Here is a 15,606-nt window from a genome sequence, read left to right as displayed (position 1 = left end):
TATTATTATTAATGAAGTTATTAACTGTTATTATTAGAATTAATCATTATGATTAATTTACTATTTGGTCGGGCAGGATTATGGTAAACGTGACATTGGTTAGAATTATTAGAAATATTGTTATTTCATATTTATTTGGGGATTATTAGTAAGAAGTTGTGTTAATCTTTGAAGAGGTTTAAAACCCCTAGAATCTAAATCATTTTTTATTAGTCAAACATGATGTTGAGTTTAACTGATGTGGCGAGTAATATGGCGTGTCTCATCAACTTTCGTTAGAGAAAATTGACGATATGGACCAAATTTACAAACGAAAAACTTTAGAAGGACCATTATTCGAAAGAAATTTTTATAGGAACTAAAATTGAATGATGGATTATTTATATGGACGAAAATCATATTCAATCCTTTAAAATTTAAATATCCTATTTAATATAACTTTTTAAAATTAAAAATGGTTTCAGATTATGTGTGTCTTTGGTTCATCGGTGGATGAGAATCGAATTTGAATTAATTAAGGGCATATGTTTGATTTAGCTTTAAAAAACTAAAAAAAAAATATTTTCTAAAAAACAATTTATAATATTTTTTAAAAAAAATCTAAAAGTTTTTTAAAAAAAAAATCGAAATTAAAACACTAATTTTGATATCCTATAACATAAACATATCTTATTAAAGATCAAAACATAATTGAAATTGTAATTTGTTTTAAAAATGATATCTCAAAAATAATTTTTTATTAAAAGTCATTTCAAATAGCTTCAAAATTAAGTAATTTTTTTGAAGTTTTGATATTAAAATAAAGATCGAATAAAATGATGAAATATTTAAATAATATTTTAGGGATAATTATTCAAATAAAAATTTTATTTGAAATTTAAAAAACATATATTTTGCAATTTTTTAAAATAAAAATGTAATTCTATAAAAATTCTTAAAGAAATAGCTAAAATAAATTGGCCCTAATTTCTTAATTAAACGTGAGTTAAAATGATTTGTAGTATTTTTCCAAAGAATATCATTTCTAAAGTGATAATGAAAATTGCTTTTGAATGTGTAATTATTTAATAGATTTCAATGTGCAAGTATATATAATTATTTGCATAATTATTAATTTATCTTTGAGTGTTGTTTGAGTTGTGAGTATATTTTTCTAATTTTCAATAATAGCGTTTTTTTAGTTGCAGGGGGTTGTTAATCTATAAAATATATTGTACTTAAAGTGTCTAAGAACCTTCATTGATTCAAGACTAAAATTGTTCAAGTATACTGTCCAATCAATGTCAACTAAAGCTAATAAGAAAAAAGACCAAATATTTACGTCTAAGATAAGATAAGTATGAGTGATCTTGTAAGTTACCAACTTATACCAACTAAATTTGTTTGGTATTTTATATTTATTAGTTTGGTAACGTTATGCTGTCATAACAGGTGAAAATAATGATACCATCAAGGAAAAAGGACAGAATGATAGACTTAAGATTCTAAAGACACGTGATGTGTGGGACCTGGGAGGCATGCAGAAGATCCATTTGTCATTCTCGAGGAAGACATAAGTGTTGGCAGTGCTAGGGGGAAGAAGACATGGAATGACATCCAGAAGAGTTTCACTCAATGACATTATGTTATGAAATATGTTTTTTTTTGAACTTATGTAATTCGAACTTAAATATGTTTTTCACTCAATGACATCAATGTTATTTAATTTAAATCTTATGTACTATTTTGTTTGGAACATCAATATTATGTTACCTGAACCTTATGTACTATTCTGTTATAAAATTTGTAGTTTGGAACATCAATCTTGCCAATTATTAGGTCAAAATGAAAATGACTCAGCTTTAAATTGTGGAATTTTATATGCTATATTTCATGAAAAAGATAAATAAATTAATCCGCCTGTCTTACCACTTAAGAATCCGTTAGTAACATTTTGACACTAGGGACTAATTATTCAGACGAAAATTTTTAAACGAACGATTTCTTAAAGAAATTTTTGAGAAGAACTAAAAATGATATTCTCTATATTTAAAGAGACTAAAAAATTATTTAACCCTAAAAGAAATGACACATGGTAATAACTTCTTCTCTCCTTAATATTACCATAAAATGGAGTTCATTATTATGTTATAATAAATTGAATTTCTTTCTCATTAATGGACCATATCAATGAAAAATCATAAAGGGGTATATCAATAAGCAACTCTTCAAATTTGGTCATTCCAATTCCAAATGAAAAACACATTAATTCCGCAGTTACTGCAAGACCCTAATTTTGACCCTAAGATCCCTCATGGCATCATACCATTGCTCAGTGCATTGCCTCAAGGATCATAGCATGTTTGGCTTCTTAACCCTAGGGGTGGGATTTGTGTGAGTGGTTTGAGACCACCAAGCATACTTTTATTGTATATTATTACTTTTCTTATTTTATTACTAACCAAAATCATAAAAATATGTCGCTAACTCTTTTTGTTTTGAAGCTCAAGTGATCATGTGCTCCCCTGCTCCTAGGAGACTCCAAAGCTCAATGAAATAGCTAGATGAAGATGAGAAAAAGCATGAAAATGGTCCACAAAGCTCCTAATCATCATATATGCCTCCTAAGTATCTCAATTTTCCAATTTGATCAAGATAACCCAAAGGGCTTGAGGATTATTTCCCAAGGAAACCCTAATTCAACTGTGCTTTGATTGTGCCTTGCTCATGAAGCAACCTCAACCTATGATAAAATTTAATCAAGGGAAGATCTTTAATTCATTATTTTATGCATATATGATCCTATGTGAGGCCCCTCAATCATTTATTCATCAAGATTGGAAGTTTGGCTTTGAAAAGTTGACTAGTCAAATCATCTGACTAAACTGAGGATCACTGAGATACAACTTTTGATGTGTTTGTCAAATGAAGATGACCCCGGAAGAAACAATGTTCTTAAGAACCATATTAACAACTTTCATGTTCATCAAAAATCCATTTGAAACTGGGAAGGTTATCATTCATTTCAAAACATTATAGGTCATTTCGACTAAAACCCTAATTTTGGGTCAACTTCCCAAAGACCTAACTCCCTTAATTTTTATTATTTTTAGGTGAGACCAAATTCATTGGAAATCTTAAGATGTCTACGTCATAATTTATGTTGGACAAAAGTTTATAATCCCAAAAGAAATACATGTGATACTACAAAACATTATAGGTCACTTTGGACCTAAGTCATTGAATTTGAAAAATGCCCAACTTCAAGTGCCCATAACTTTCTCATGAAAAATCCAAATAATGCAAAAATTTGAGTCTAAATTAATCATCTTGTAGATTTATACAACTTTGATGTTGGAGGTTTTTTCATTTGAGGCATGCATCATAGAAACAAAAGGGCTTGAAGATGCTTGCTTTTAGGGAAAATTTTCAAAGGTGACTTAAACATGTTTTGTACCCAAACTTTCACAGCCAGTTTTCATTAAGTTCTAAACTCCAAATTAATTTTTTCCCAACATGGCTTTTGTTCCTTATTTTAAGGGCTTTCTAACCATTACTCACATTAATTTTTTGGACTTTCCATTTGGGAGTTTCGAAGAGCTTTATGTTTATGGTCATTTTTGCAATTCACATTATAACTTGGTGTGCAAGCTTGTGCAGTCCCTTGTGCACGTCCAATTCAATTCCATTTGATCTCAGCAGGGATTTTCATTCATTCTTGGGCCTCACATGCGCCTGTACAGGCCCATGCAAGGAGGATTCAAACTTCATGCACACGAGGGAACCATGCTTTTCATCACATTTCAACTATAAATAAGTGTGCATTCTCATTCAATTGGCAACCAAGTGGAGATCTGAATTGTTGCTGAATTGAAATCCAAACCCTCACTAAAGGAATTTTCAGTTTTCTATTTCTCTTTCAAGCTTGAATTTCAACATCATTAGTTGATCTTCAAAGCTCAATTCCTTAACCTAGCATCACCATCACATTTCCAGGGCAAAAGTAGATCAAGAGCTTGGAGAATTCGTGCAGTTTGAAGCTTCACTTCAGAGGTAGAACACCAAACTTTATTGATCTAGATTTTGCAATATAATGTGAATCTCTTTGGTTTGTGTGGTTTTCTGAGGTCCTCATGCTTGAGGCAGACCAGTGGTGGCCTTAATTTTGCAAATCGTGTCATTTCAGTTCATGCATCAAGATCTTCAAGCTCATGTTTCTCTCTAAATAGGAACTGTGAGGATGATCCATGGTTACAGGGGTGATGTACATCACCTCAGCTTCATCTTGATGCCTTCATTTTTCATTTTCATTGCCATTTACTTTCCCGCGCGTGGTGGCCGAAACAGGTTAGATCGCAGGAAAAGATGGTGGTTTCCACCACCATCCCCACGTGGGAGCTTCCCAGTCATTGGATCGTGTCCCAACGTTTAAATCACGAGCGTCCAATGTGTTTACTTCATTTAAATCCGTGTGTTACGCGTTTGACCAGGGATCACCATGTGACTGCGCCTCTGAGCCATGAGATCCATGCCACGTCAATTAATGAATTAATCTGATGGCGCTGGATTTTCCTATTTTTCTTATTTTCTTTTAATTTCAGTTAATTCCTTTTATTTTCAAAAATTCATAAATATTTTATTTGAAGTCACAAAAATATGAGACCAATGCCAAAAAAATTCTTGAAAAATCTAGTTTCATATTTTGATTTTTTATTATTTTTGTGACTTCATTTAATATTTATTGTGAATTATTTGGTTTTTAATAGTTTTAATTCATTTTAAAATACTTTTTGATATTTGAAAAATCCAAAAATATTTTCTTAACATAGTTTTAAGTCAATGAAAAATAGTCTCATCAATTTCTTAATTGATTTGAGATTTATTTGAGATTTAAATTCATATTGTGTTATTTTTCATTGTTTTTAATTGTTTTAAAATAGTTTCTGATTTAAAAAATTGTTGAAATTTTTTGTCAAAGTTTGTTTGACCATGTTTTAGACCTATGAGAATTTAATTGGACTTGTTGAAGTCGATTTGAATTAAATTTGAGGTTTGACCATACTTTGTTTATTTTATTTTGCATTTATTTTTTAATTCAAAAATACCAAAAAAAATGTTTGACTTGTTGACTTGTATTCTTCATTTCTCTTCTGTTTGGCATTAACGGATGATGACTTGGTTCACATTTGATCAATTGAGTTTGATACTTTATTTCTCTTTCCATCTATTTCATCTTCATTAATGTATTATGGTTGGTCTTGACAAATGAGAGGTTTAACCTTCTTTGATCCAAACCAAACTCAACTTGATCCAAGATCAAGTGAGTTATTTTGTGTCCAAGATAGGTTGCTTCTTGGTCAAGCAAAAAACCTAAAGTCCATACAAGGCCTTTCCCCTTTTATTTTGGCATGGCAAGTTTGTGGAGCTTGGCTTACTAGTCATGACCTCTAACTTGTGTTTATTTGCCTATAGTTTTATTGACCGGCCTCAGATAAGTGTGCCTATTACATTAGTCCACTTACGATTGCTTAACATAGCACTACATTATCTTATGACAAACTAACATAACTTCACTAATTACTAACTTTAAATTTGAGCATTTAATTTCTTGCCTTTTACTTTAATTCACTTTATTTCTTGCTCATTTATTCATATTGCCTTTTCATTTTGCTCACTTGAACACATATTTTATGTTTATGCCATTTTCCTTTTGCTCATTTGAGCTCATTATTGTATATAAGTATATTGTTGTCTTGTGGTTGTTTTGTATTTGTTTTGTGTGAACCTAGTGCAAAATGGAGAAAGGACTTAGAATTAGGACATACCCATGCTTAAAGGAGTTCAAGAGCAACTAGGCCTCATGCATTTAGAATGCTAAACTTGTTCAAGAGCAACTAAGCCTCATGCCTTTAGAATGCTAAACTTGTTGAAGAGCAACTATGCCTCATGCCTTTAGAATGCTAAATCTCAAAGTTGACTTCAAAGGACCTCTCATCTAAACTCTTTCTTTGTCCATTCCTCTTATTTTGTTATGAACTTTTTGATGTTTGCTCTTGTGTGATAGGGATTCCATCTTGAGATAGTAAGGAGGACATTGTCATATGTAACCAAGTTAAGAGAGACAAGACAAATGGAGATCCTAGGAACTTGAATCTAAATTGTTTGATTGCTTGGTTATGTGCTAAGTCCAAAGCAAAGGAGCATCTTGAATCATCTCTATGATTTCAAGAAAAGGAACTCCAAGGGTTTTATCTTATCTCTTATCTTTGTATACTTTAGGACTAGCCTTTCTCTTCTTCTCCTCACTCTAACCCGACCTTATGCCTTTGGCTTTTCAAAATATTTTCATTTATACTCATTATGAATGAATCTTAATCCAACTTTGACTTCATTTTGTAAATACATCTAACTTGTAAATATAACTCATCTCAAGTTGTTTTGTGGTTCCAATGACCACCTTATTAAAACCTTTTCATAAACATTAGTCATAGGTTTGAGTTATCATAGTGGTTGATGTAAATCTCACCTCATCCTTAGTGGTTGGATTATAAGTCTTCCATGCTTATTATAGGGTTAACCCCTCACTAGCATGTTGAAGCCTTCCTCACATGGTGGATTGTGGGTTTAGGTTGAGTTTTCTCCCTTTGATAACAAAAGACCTTAAGGCTTTTGATCAAATCAATTCACCAATCTTTGAGATTTTTACCCCGAACTACGAGGTTTTGATCCTCCTTTGTGATGATACGTAGGCAATGGGTTCATCCATTCTAACAACAAAATTTGTAAATATAACCTATTCTCTTCTCATCCCTCCAATCCTTTTGCATATATTTTCACAAATACTAACCTACAACACATATTTGCAAAAAGAGGTTCCCTTAGAGTACTAAGGATGTTTTGGATGCGTAAAACCTTCCCATTTCATAACCAACCCCCTTACATAGATCTCTTACATTTTTATTATTTTTTGATTTGATAAAACTTCTTACTTGGCTTTTGTTTGCTTTTTAGCCTTTCCTTTGAACAAATAAAAGTGCGGCGGCGACTCGAATTATATGTTTACTTTTGGTTTAGTCAATAAACCTAAAGGTAACAAAACCCCCGCTACAGAAAAGTGGCGACTCTGCTGGGGATGAACTTTCCTAGTGGGTTTAGCCTACTTTTTGCTTATGTATGAGTTGTATGTTTATATTTGTTGGTGACATATTTTTGTGCAAATTTGGGATGAATGTATTGTTTGTAATGTATGAAATGCTTGATATATTAATTGCTTGTATGCTTGGTGGTTTCTTGTGAGATGAGTTCTTTACCCGAACTCGAGTGCACTTATGATAGGAAAATGGCATAGTCTTGTTGACTTGTGTGGAGTTATTTCTTAGAAAGTTGACTTGCAAGCCCATTCACTTCGTGGAGGTCTTATTTGGATTAATAATGTCACACGAGTAGTCGTGGTTAGGCATTACTCTTTCCAATATAAACCTTAGAAGCCAATGACCTTAGATACCTAGCCCATCTTGGCCTATTTTAGGATGTAGTGCGAAGATCGTTCAAGTGTAAGATTTGATATGATTGTTACGCGATACTACACTCATAAGAGTCTATCTTGAGAATTTTTTTGGAATACGAGTAGTCGTTTTATCTGATAATATCCGAAAGATGAGATGATGACTATGGGAACCTTCTTTAGAACATGATCGCCAGGTTTAAACATAGTACACTCCCATTGGGTGGTTCTTAACCGAGACTCCATGCTCGTGACTTACAACAAACCCTTGATTCGCGGTTGATCCTTTCTCGTATATCCTCAATATCAATGGAACTTGGGTGTTGATAAGTGTAGCGGTGTATTCATCACTTTATGATTTATTGATTAAACCAAAAGAAAAGCATACAAGGAATCGAGTCGCCACCGCACTTTTATTTATCCAAAGGATTGGCTAAAAAGAAAACAAAAGCCTAAGAAGTTTTACACATAGAAAACTAATGAAAAGATCAGAGATCGGGGTAAGGGGTAAATTAAGCAATGGGAAGGTGTTAGGCACCCAAAACGTCCTAGGTACTCCTAGGGAGCCCTTTTCACACTTGTTGAATGAAAATGTTATTTGTTTTGAAATATTTATTGTGCAAACATGAATGGGATGATGAGAAAAGAATATACAAGTTATTATTTTTGTGTTTGAACGGATGAACCCGTTGCCTACGTACCTTTCCATGAAAAGGCAAAGGATCAAAACGCCGTAGTTCGGCTAAAAGATTTCCAAAAGTTAGTGAATTCATTTTAAAACACAAGCCCTAAGGTCTTACGTTATCCACGGGAGAAAACTCAACCTTATACAAACAACAAGTCCACCATGTGAGAAAAGCTTCAACTTGCTAGTGAGGGGTTAACCCTATAATAAGCAAGGAAGACTTACAATTCAATCACTAAGGACAAAAAGGTGAGATTAACATCAACCAACTAGGATAAATCAAACCTATGGCTAATGTATGAAAACTTAACAAGAATGGACAAAGCCACAAAACAATTGAATGAGTGAAGTTAATTGATTATGAGTATTCACAAATGGATGGTCAAAGTATGATTAGGATTCAATTCAGAAAGAAGTATTATCAAAAGTGAAGTTTGAAAAGTCGAGGACTTAAGGTCCAGGTTTCTAATTTGAAAAGACATGAAGATGTTTGCACAACATTTATCTCAAGTTTTGAAAGCAACATGTGAAAAGGGATTTTGGAACAAAGAGGGTATGGATGAAGGAGTATAAAACTTCCTAGAATTTCACCTCTTGAGATCATGTAGAAGATGATTCAAGTGTGTCCTTTGGAATAGGCAAATGAGCAATAACAAATAAGCAAAACAAATGGATATCGGATGCCACTCAATGGACTTACACCAATCTCACAAACAAAGGTGGATACCGGATACCAATCAATGGATTTACACCAATATCTTAAAACAAACATGGATATCAGATTCCAATCAATGGACTTATACTAATCTCCTAAAACAAACAGGGATATCAGATGCCAATCAATGGACTTACACTAATCTCCTAAAACAAACATGGATATCAGATGCCAATCAATGGACTTATACTAATCTCCTAAAACAAACAGGGATATCAGATGCCAATCAATGGACTTACACCGATCTCCTAAAGCAAAACAAAACAAGGATACCAGATGCCAATAAATGGGCTTACTCCAATCTCCCAAGGCAAAACAAAACATGGATATCAGATGCCAATCTATTTGGACTTATTCCAATCTCCACAAGATGATCATAGGAATACAAATGCCAACAACATGGACTTACAATTGAATCCTCACATACAACAAATAAACAGAAGCAATAAGCAAAGAGGATACAAGTGGCCAGTGAATGGTCTTACACTCAATCCTTTCCAAATCATAGAAATAATGGCCAACATATGGACTTACAATTGATTCCTCAATGGACAATCAAAGATGTCACAAAGATATGAAATGATGATCATGCAATAATGAACAATTAATGATGATAAATGCACAAAGGCACACAAGCAAACATGTACCAAGGGAGGAACCAACAAGCAATCAATGATTCAGTTAGCACATACTATACACAAGCAATTAGGCTCAAGCAAGGGTTAGACTTTAAAGTCAACTGGAATGGGGTGAATGGTGCTCTTAACCTTAACATTGAGAGTTAAGGTGAAGCAGATGAAAGGATATGAGGGGTGTGCCTCATGCTCTTATCCCTGGTCAGGGAGAGCTTCAAATGATAGAAGGTGTGGGAGTTTAGAAAGTTGGAACTCTCTCCACAAGTTAATGACTCTATAGATCTTGGGTTAATATCCACAATGCTACAACATGTAATGTGAGTAAAGGGATGACACATTGAATAGCAGGAGATGGATTGCACATCTCTTGTGTTCTGCCAATTGCCTTATCAAAGGACTTTTCCTGCTTGGGGACAAAGATAAACAATCACAAACATTGCCTCTTAAGGAGGACTTCAGACAGGTGCCTGACCAAATAACAGGCCAGGTCTTCCAGACTACATGAAGAAGAGAAGTTATACCTAATTGGTTAATCAACCAAGCAAAAGCAAAGTTCAAAATGAACTTAAGCAACTAATGTACCTGAAAACAATCCAACTCAATCAGTATACAAGTTACAAAAGTTAAACAGATAAACCAACAGTCAACAGACAATACACAATCACACAAGCAAGGCTACATTGTGCAAGGCACAAGCTCAACTCAAATGAGCTAAGAGCATCCTACAAAACAACTCAAGGTTAGTAAATAACAATCAAATAAACCAACTCAAGCCATGTGAATTAATCTCCTTAAGGCCATATGCTTCTTAACCTGAAAACAAACTCAAACATGAGAAGCAAACCACTAGGACAAGGCCTAGGGTAAAAGAAGGAGAAATAATCCAAAACAGAACATGAAAATTGACAAGAATCAAGATTAATCAATAAATAACCATATCCAAGTGGTCTCATGTCAAAAGCATCAACCAATTTCATTTCATAAACAAATCATGTCAAAGTATGCAATTTGAAATCACATTGGAGCAACAGAATGATAAATTCTACATCAATTCAAAAATGGTTCAATAAATTCCAAGAAAAATCATGGCTAAACAGAACACATCAAACGATCTACACACCAAAACTCAAGGCATTTGGACAAGTATAAGCATGTAAATCAAATTCATTAAGTCAAGGTAAGCATAAACAAGCTCAAAGGAGGCACAAATTGGTACACCAACTTAATGCAATCCTAAAACAGAAATGACAAGTGATAAATGACTCAAACCAAAGCCAAGATAAACTTCAACATGTCAAGAATCAATGTACAAAATTTCAAGCTCATATGATAAATAATAAGTATTTCACAAATCATGAAAGTTCAACACTCATCAAAAGTCTAAACATGACCAACAAGCAAGGAAAATCTCAAACAAATTGGAAATCAATCCAAAAATTCTACGAAAATTCATGGTCAAACCTGACATCTAGAAGAAGCATCATGCAAAAATTCAAATCATTTGACATTTATTTGGAATGGTAAATAAAATCAGCAAATCAAGCAAGCAAAGGTGTGACACACATTGTCACACCTACATTAATCACATCATATCTCAACAACCAGAAATGCAAAAATTGCAAACTCAATGCCATAATGTCAATTAGGATGTCTTGTTTAAGCATGTCAATTTTCACATTCATTGGATCAATCATCATCATTTCACAACCAAAATAGCAAGCAAGGTGCAAGATAGCATATGCATGAACAAACCCTAGGCAATTTTAAATTCCAACCGAGCAGAAATTCTGGAAAAATCATCATAGAATAGTAGACATCATAAGGAACAATATGCAAAAAATTTCATGTGATTTGGATCATTATTTTTGGAGTTATGGATTTTTGAATGAAGAGAAAAAATAAAAAATGCATGATGAAGTATATGAACATGGACAAGTGAAATGAAATAAAATGCTAAGGCCTAAATGGAAATGCTCAACATCCGGATTCGAACCGTGCGCCATTTCAAATGTCCAAGCGCGCCTTATCAAAACACGGTCGTTTAGACCGAAACCCTAGCCACATGCATGCATGCTGGGAAACGTAAATCCGCAGGAAAAGCTCATGAATCCGCAGGAAAAAACGCAGGTAATGCTATGAAGGTTATAAGAGAATCCGCAGGTAATTTCCAGCCAGCAAGAACATGATGAAGATCTTCATGATCTTCATCAACGATTTTTCCAGAAAAATTGAAAGTTTCCCGAAACACAAATCATGCATTGCATCATGTAGATCCAACATCCAGCATCAATAATCAACAATTATTCCATCAAATAACATCATATCATGCATGAATCGAGCAAAATGAAAATCAATAACCAAACTTAAATCAATCGGTTCTCTCTCAATATAGCATGGAATTACATGAAACGAAGCTCAGAATCATCACACAAACGAGATCTACGACATTCATATCACAAAAATGAGAAAAGAGAGAGTCAAATTCCACACCTCTTGAAGAGCAGCTTTCAAAATCGTGTGTTCCTGGCCTTGTAATGCTTGGATCTTTCTCTTTCATACTTGTGTAGTGTATTGGAGAAGTTCTTGATGCTTAATTGAGCTTGAATCAACAGAATGAGGACTTCACCATTGTTGATGTTCTTGCTTGGAGCAGCTTCAATATGCACGGATTCAAAGGATTTTTGCTTGAATAATGATCAAGGATGATGCTAGATGAAGAAGCAAGCACGAATTTATGGAATTGCTTTGAATAAATTGAGAGAAAAAAAATGAGAGAAAATTGAGAGCAAAATTTTGAGATCTGAAAAAATGAATTGTGGTTAGGGTTTTTCTGTTATGATTTCACTTATATACTCCTAATTAACCAAACTTAATCATGATTAATCAATTGGTAATGAAAAATTAGTGAAACCAAAGTGTTTGGACAAATTGGCAAAATCACCCTTATGCATGTGCATGGCAATGAACAGTGCACGAATTTGGTGGAAATTCACTTAAAATGATATTTTGGAGCTATTGGTAATTGAAAAATGTTCAAATGAATTACCAATTTTGAATTTAAAAAATTCCCTCCAAAAATCAAGATTTTTGCAAATGTTCATGGAATGAGAAATGATGCAATGTAATGCAAGATTGTGAAATTATAGGTCATGACAAGAGTTTGGCAAAAAGAACCACATGATTTGGAGCAATGGTTTGAAAGTTATGCCCTTTTGAAATTCCATCCACACTTGGCCATGTCTTGATCATATCTTTCCAACCACAAATGAGAAATTCATGTTCTTGGACTTTTTGGAAAGGTGAGAGCAAGATCTTCAACTTTCATGTTGGACAAAATTTCATTTGAAGCTTTCTTGAACATGTAATCTTGAGGAGAAAACCTTTCCATTTTTGGCAATTCCAAATTACAGGTCACTTACTATTTTTGGAAAGTTTTCATCTGACCTCAAATTCTTCATTGTTGATGTTTGAAATGTCAAATTAGACTTGTATGGACATGAATGAGGTCTTTCTAACCATCTCCCACCTTCAAATCCATGATTGAATGAACAGTTGACTTGTGTTGACTTTTCTAGGGTTTCAGTTGACTGAAGAATGCCTTAATGAGATTCAAGCCTCTACCACTTGGGATCTTGATTCAAAATGATATCATGGTTCATATGAACTCTTGTGAATGATCATGGTGCCCAAATTCTCAAGAATGGCCACCATCCATTGCTCAATGGCTGCCTTTGACTGGTTTGACCTAATGTTGCTTCATCTGCAAGTAACAAGGTTAGATGACATATTTTTGTACTTTTGGTTAGTAAACAAATGAAAAGCAATGATATACATATGCAAAACATGCTTGGTGATCAAGAATCACACTCACAAGATAACCCACCCACAGGGAAGGAGGCAAAGTGCATAATGATCCTTGAGGCAATGATATGATATAATATGATGCCATGAGGGATCTTAGGGACAAAATTGGGGTCTTACAGATGCCCCTATTTAAGGTCATTCTAGCCGGAGAAGTGAAGTTTAGAAATCTTCATCTCGACGCAGTAGAATGGGCTTAAATAACAGTAATGAGACAAATTTTGGTCCCTAAGAGACCTCATGATGCAAATGTATGCATGCAAAGGACACAAACTCTGTGGGGATATAGTTCACACAGCAGAAAAGACAATCCATCAGAGTAATATACTCACTAGGAACAAAGACTCTAACAGGACTCTTGTTGGGGATAGAAAAGAAAAAATGCGTGAGCAGGACACGACTCTGAGTTAGGGAAAATATCATTGACACAACGTGAACAAGACACGACTGGACTGGAGACCTCACTGGGAGTGAAGGACTCACACTGGGGAGTAGAAGATTCCAAAGGAAAAAACATCCATTGGAAAGACACAAGCTAACTCCTGGGGAAAAGCACCAAGATGAGGTGTTATCGGTATAAGGGTAACAAGCTCAAGAAGAAAGAATATCTAAGACCGATATAAGGGTGAGAGATATCAATCAACCAACCATCTGAGAAAGACCTGAAACAGGTACACTACCTCAGGAAAACCTGACTCCACAGGGGACCAAGGTCATAATAGGGAGCAGAAAGGAAGGAACACCAGGGATACCGGGGTATATAATAGGTGACCGACCAAAGCGTGAATTGGTTTTTACTGCCAAAACACTCATCATCCAAAAGGAGGGCTTGAAAAAGCAAATCGACTTACAGGAAGGGCATTCGGATCCATAACAGGAAAACGAATCTTACTCAACTGGGGACACAAACCCAAAGAGTGCATGAGATATAATATCCATTACCGTCAGAACATGGATACAATATTCGCATGAGATATATTATCTATTACCGTCAGAACGTAGATAATATACTCGCATGGTAAGAAACACCAGGGATACCGGTTACTGGGTATATAATAGGTGATCTACCAAAAACGTGGATTGGTTTTTACTGCCAAAACATTCATCATCCAAAACACAAACTGGTTAAAGGATGGATATTCGATTCTACAAAGAATACGAATCTTACTCTACTGGGGAAAATCAACCAAGGACTCCAACCAAAGAGCGCATGAGATATATTATTCATTACCGTCAGAACGTGAATAATATACTCGAAAAAGGAAAAGACACCAGAGATACCGGTTAGGGCATATAATAGGTGACTAACCAAAAAGAGAGACAATCGATACCAAGCATACGGGTAAACGAAAGACAACTCAAAGGGATCAATTGCAAGCATCCGGCAATTATCCAAGAAACAAAGAATATTCGGTTCCACAAAGGAATAACGAATCTTACTCGACTAGGGAAACACCAAAGGCTTCGACTGAAGAGTGCATGAGATATATTATCCATTACCGTCAGAACGTGGATAACACACTCGCATGGAAGATTATCCACAACCGGTTACTGGGTTAACAAAGGATAAATCAACCGAAAAGAAAGGCATCGAGATACCAAAACTAGGTATATAAAGATGACCAATCAAAGGGAACAACAACATTACCAACAAAAAGGGTAAATGAAAGAAGACCCGCTGGGGATAAATTGCTAGCAACCGGCAATTACCCACGAGGACTAGCTGGGGATGCATTGATAAACAATCAATGATCCGGGGAACAAATCACTAGCAAACGGTGAAAAGACCCACTGGCGACTTCGAAAGGGGATAACATTGCAAGCATACGACAATGATCCAGAAGACTGTTGAGGATACAATTGCTAGCAACCGACAATTGTCCAAAAGCAAAGGAAGGAATATCAACATCGAACAACGAATGAAGATAACCACAAAGAGTAACCATCATCGGTTAGGATGAACAACAAGGTTAACTCTGCAAAGGGGAGAAAGGGGAGAAATTAGGGTTTACAACTACCGAATACGGGGTAGAATATCAAAAATCTGGCTGAGGAAACAAGAGGTTTAACACTACCGACTACTGGGCAGAAAACCAGAGACTCAGCTAGGGATAAATTGCTAGCATCCGGCAATTATCCACCTGTACCACAAGGCACAAACTCCGCTGGGGAGAAAAAACACAACCTGGGATTTACAACTACCGACATACTGGGTAGAAGACCACAG

Source organism: Lathyrus oleraceus, chromosome 2, assembly GCF_024323335.1.
Source record: "Lathyrus oleraceus cultivar Zhongwan6 chromosome 2, CAAS_Psat_ZW6_1.0, whole genome shotgun sequence".
NCBI classification, from domain to species: domain Eukaryota; kingdom Viridiplantae; phylum Streptophyta; class Magnoliopsida; order Fabales; family Fabaceae; genus Lathyrus; species Lathyrus oleraceus.
The sequence above is the reverse complement of the archived record's forward strand: the minus strand, read 5'-3'. Positions refer to the sequence as shown.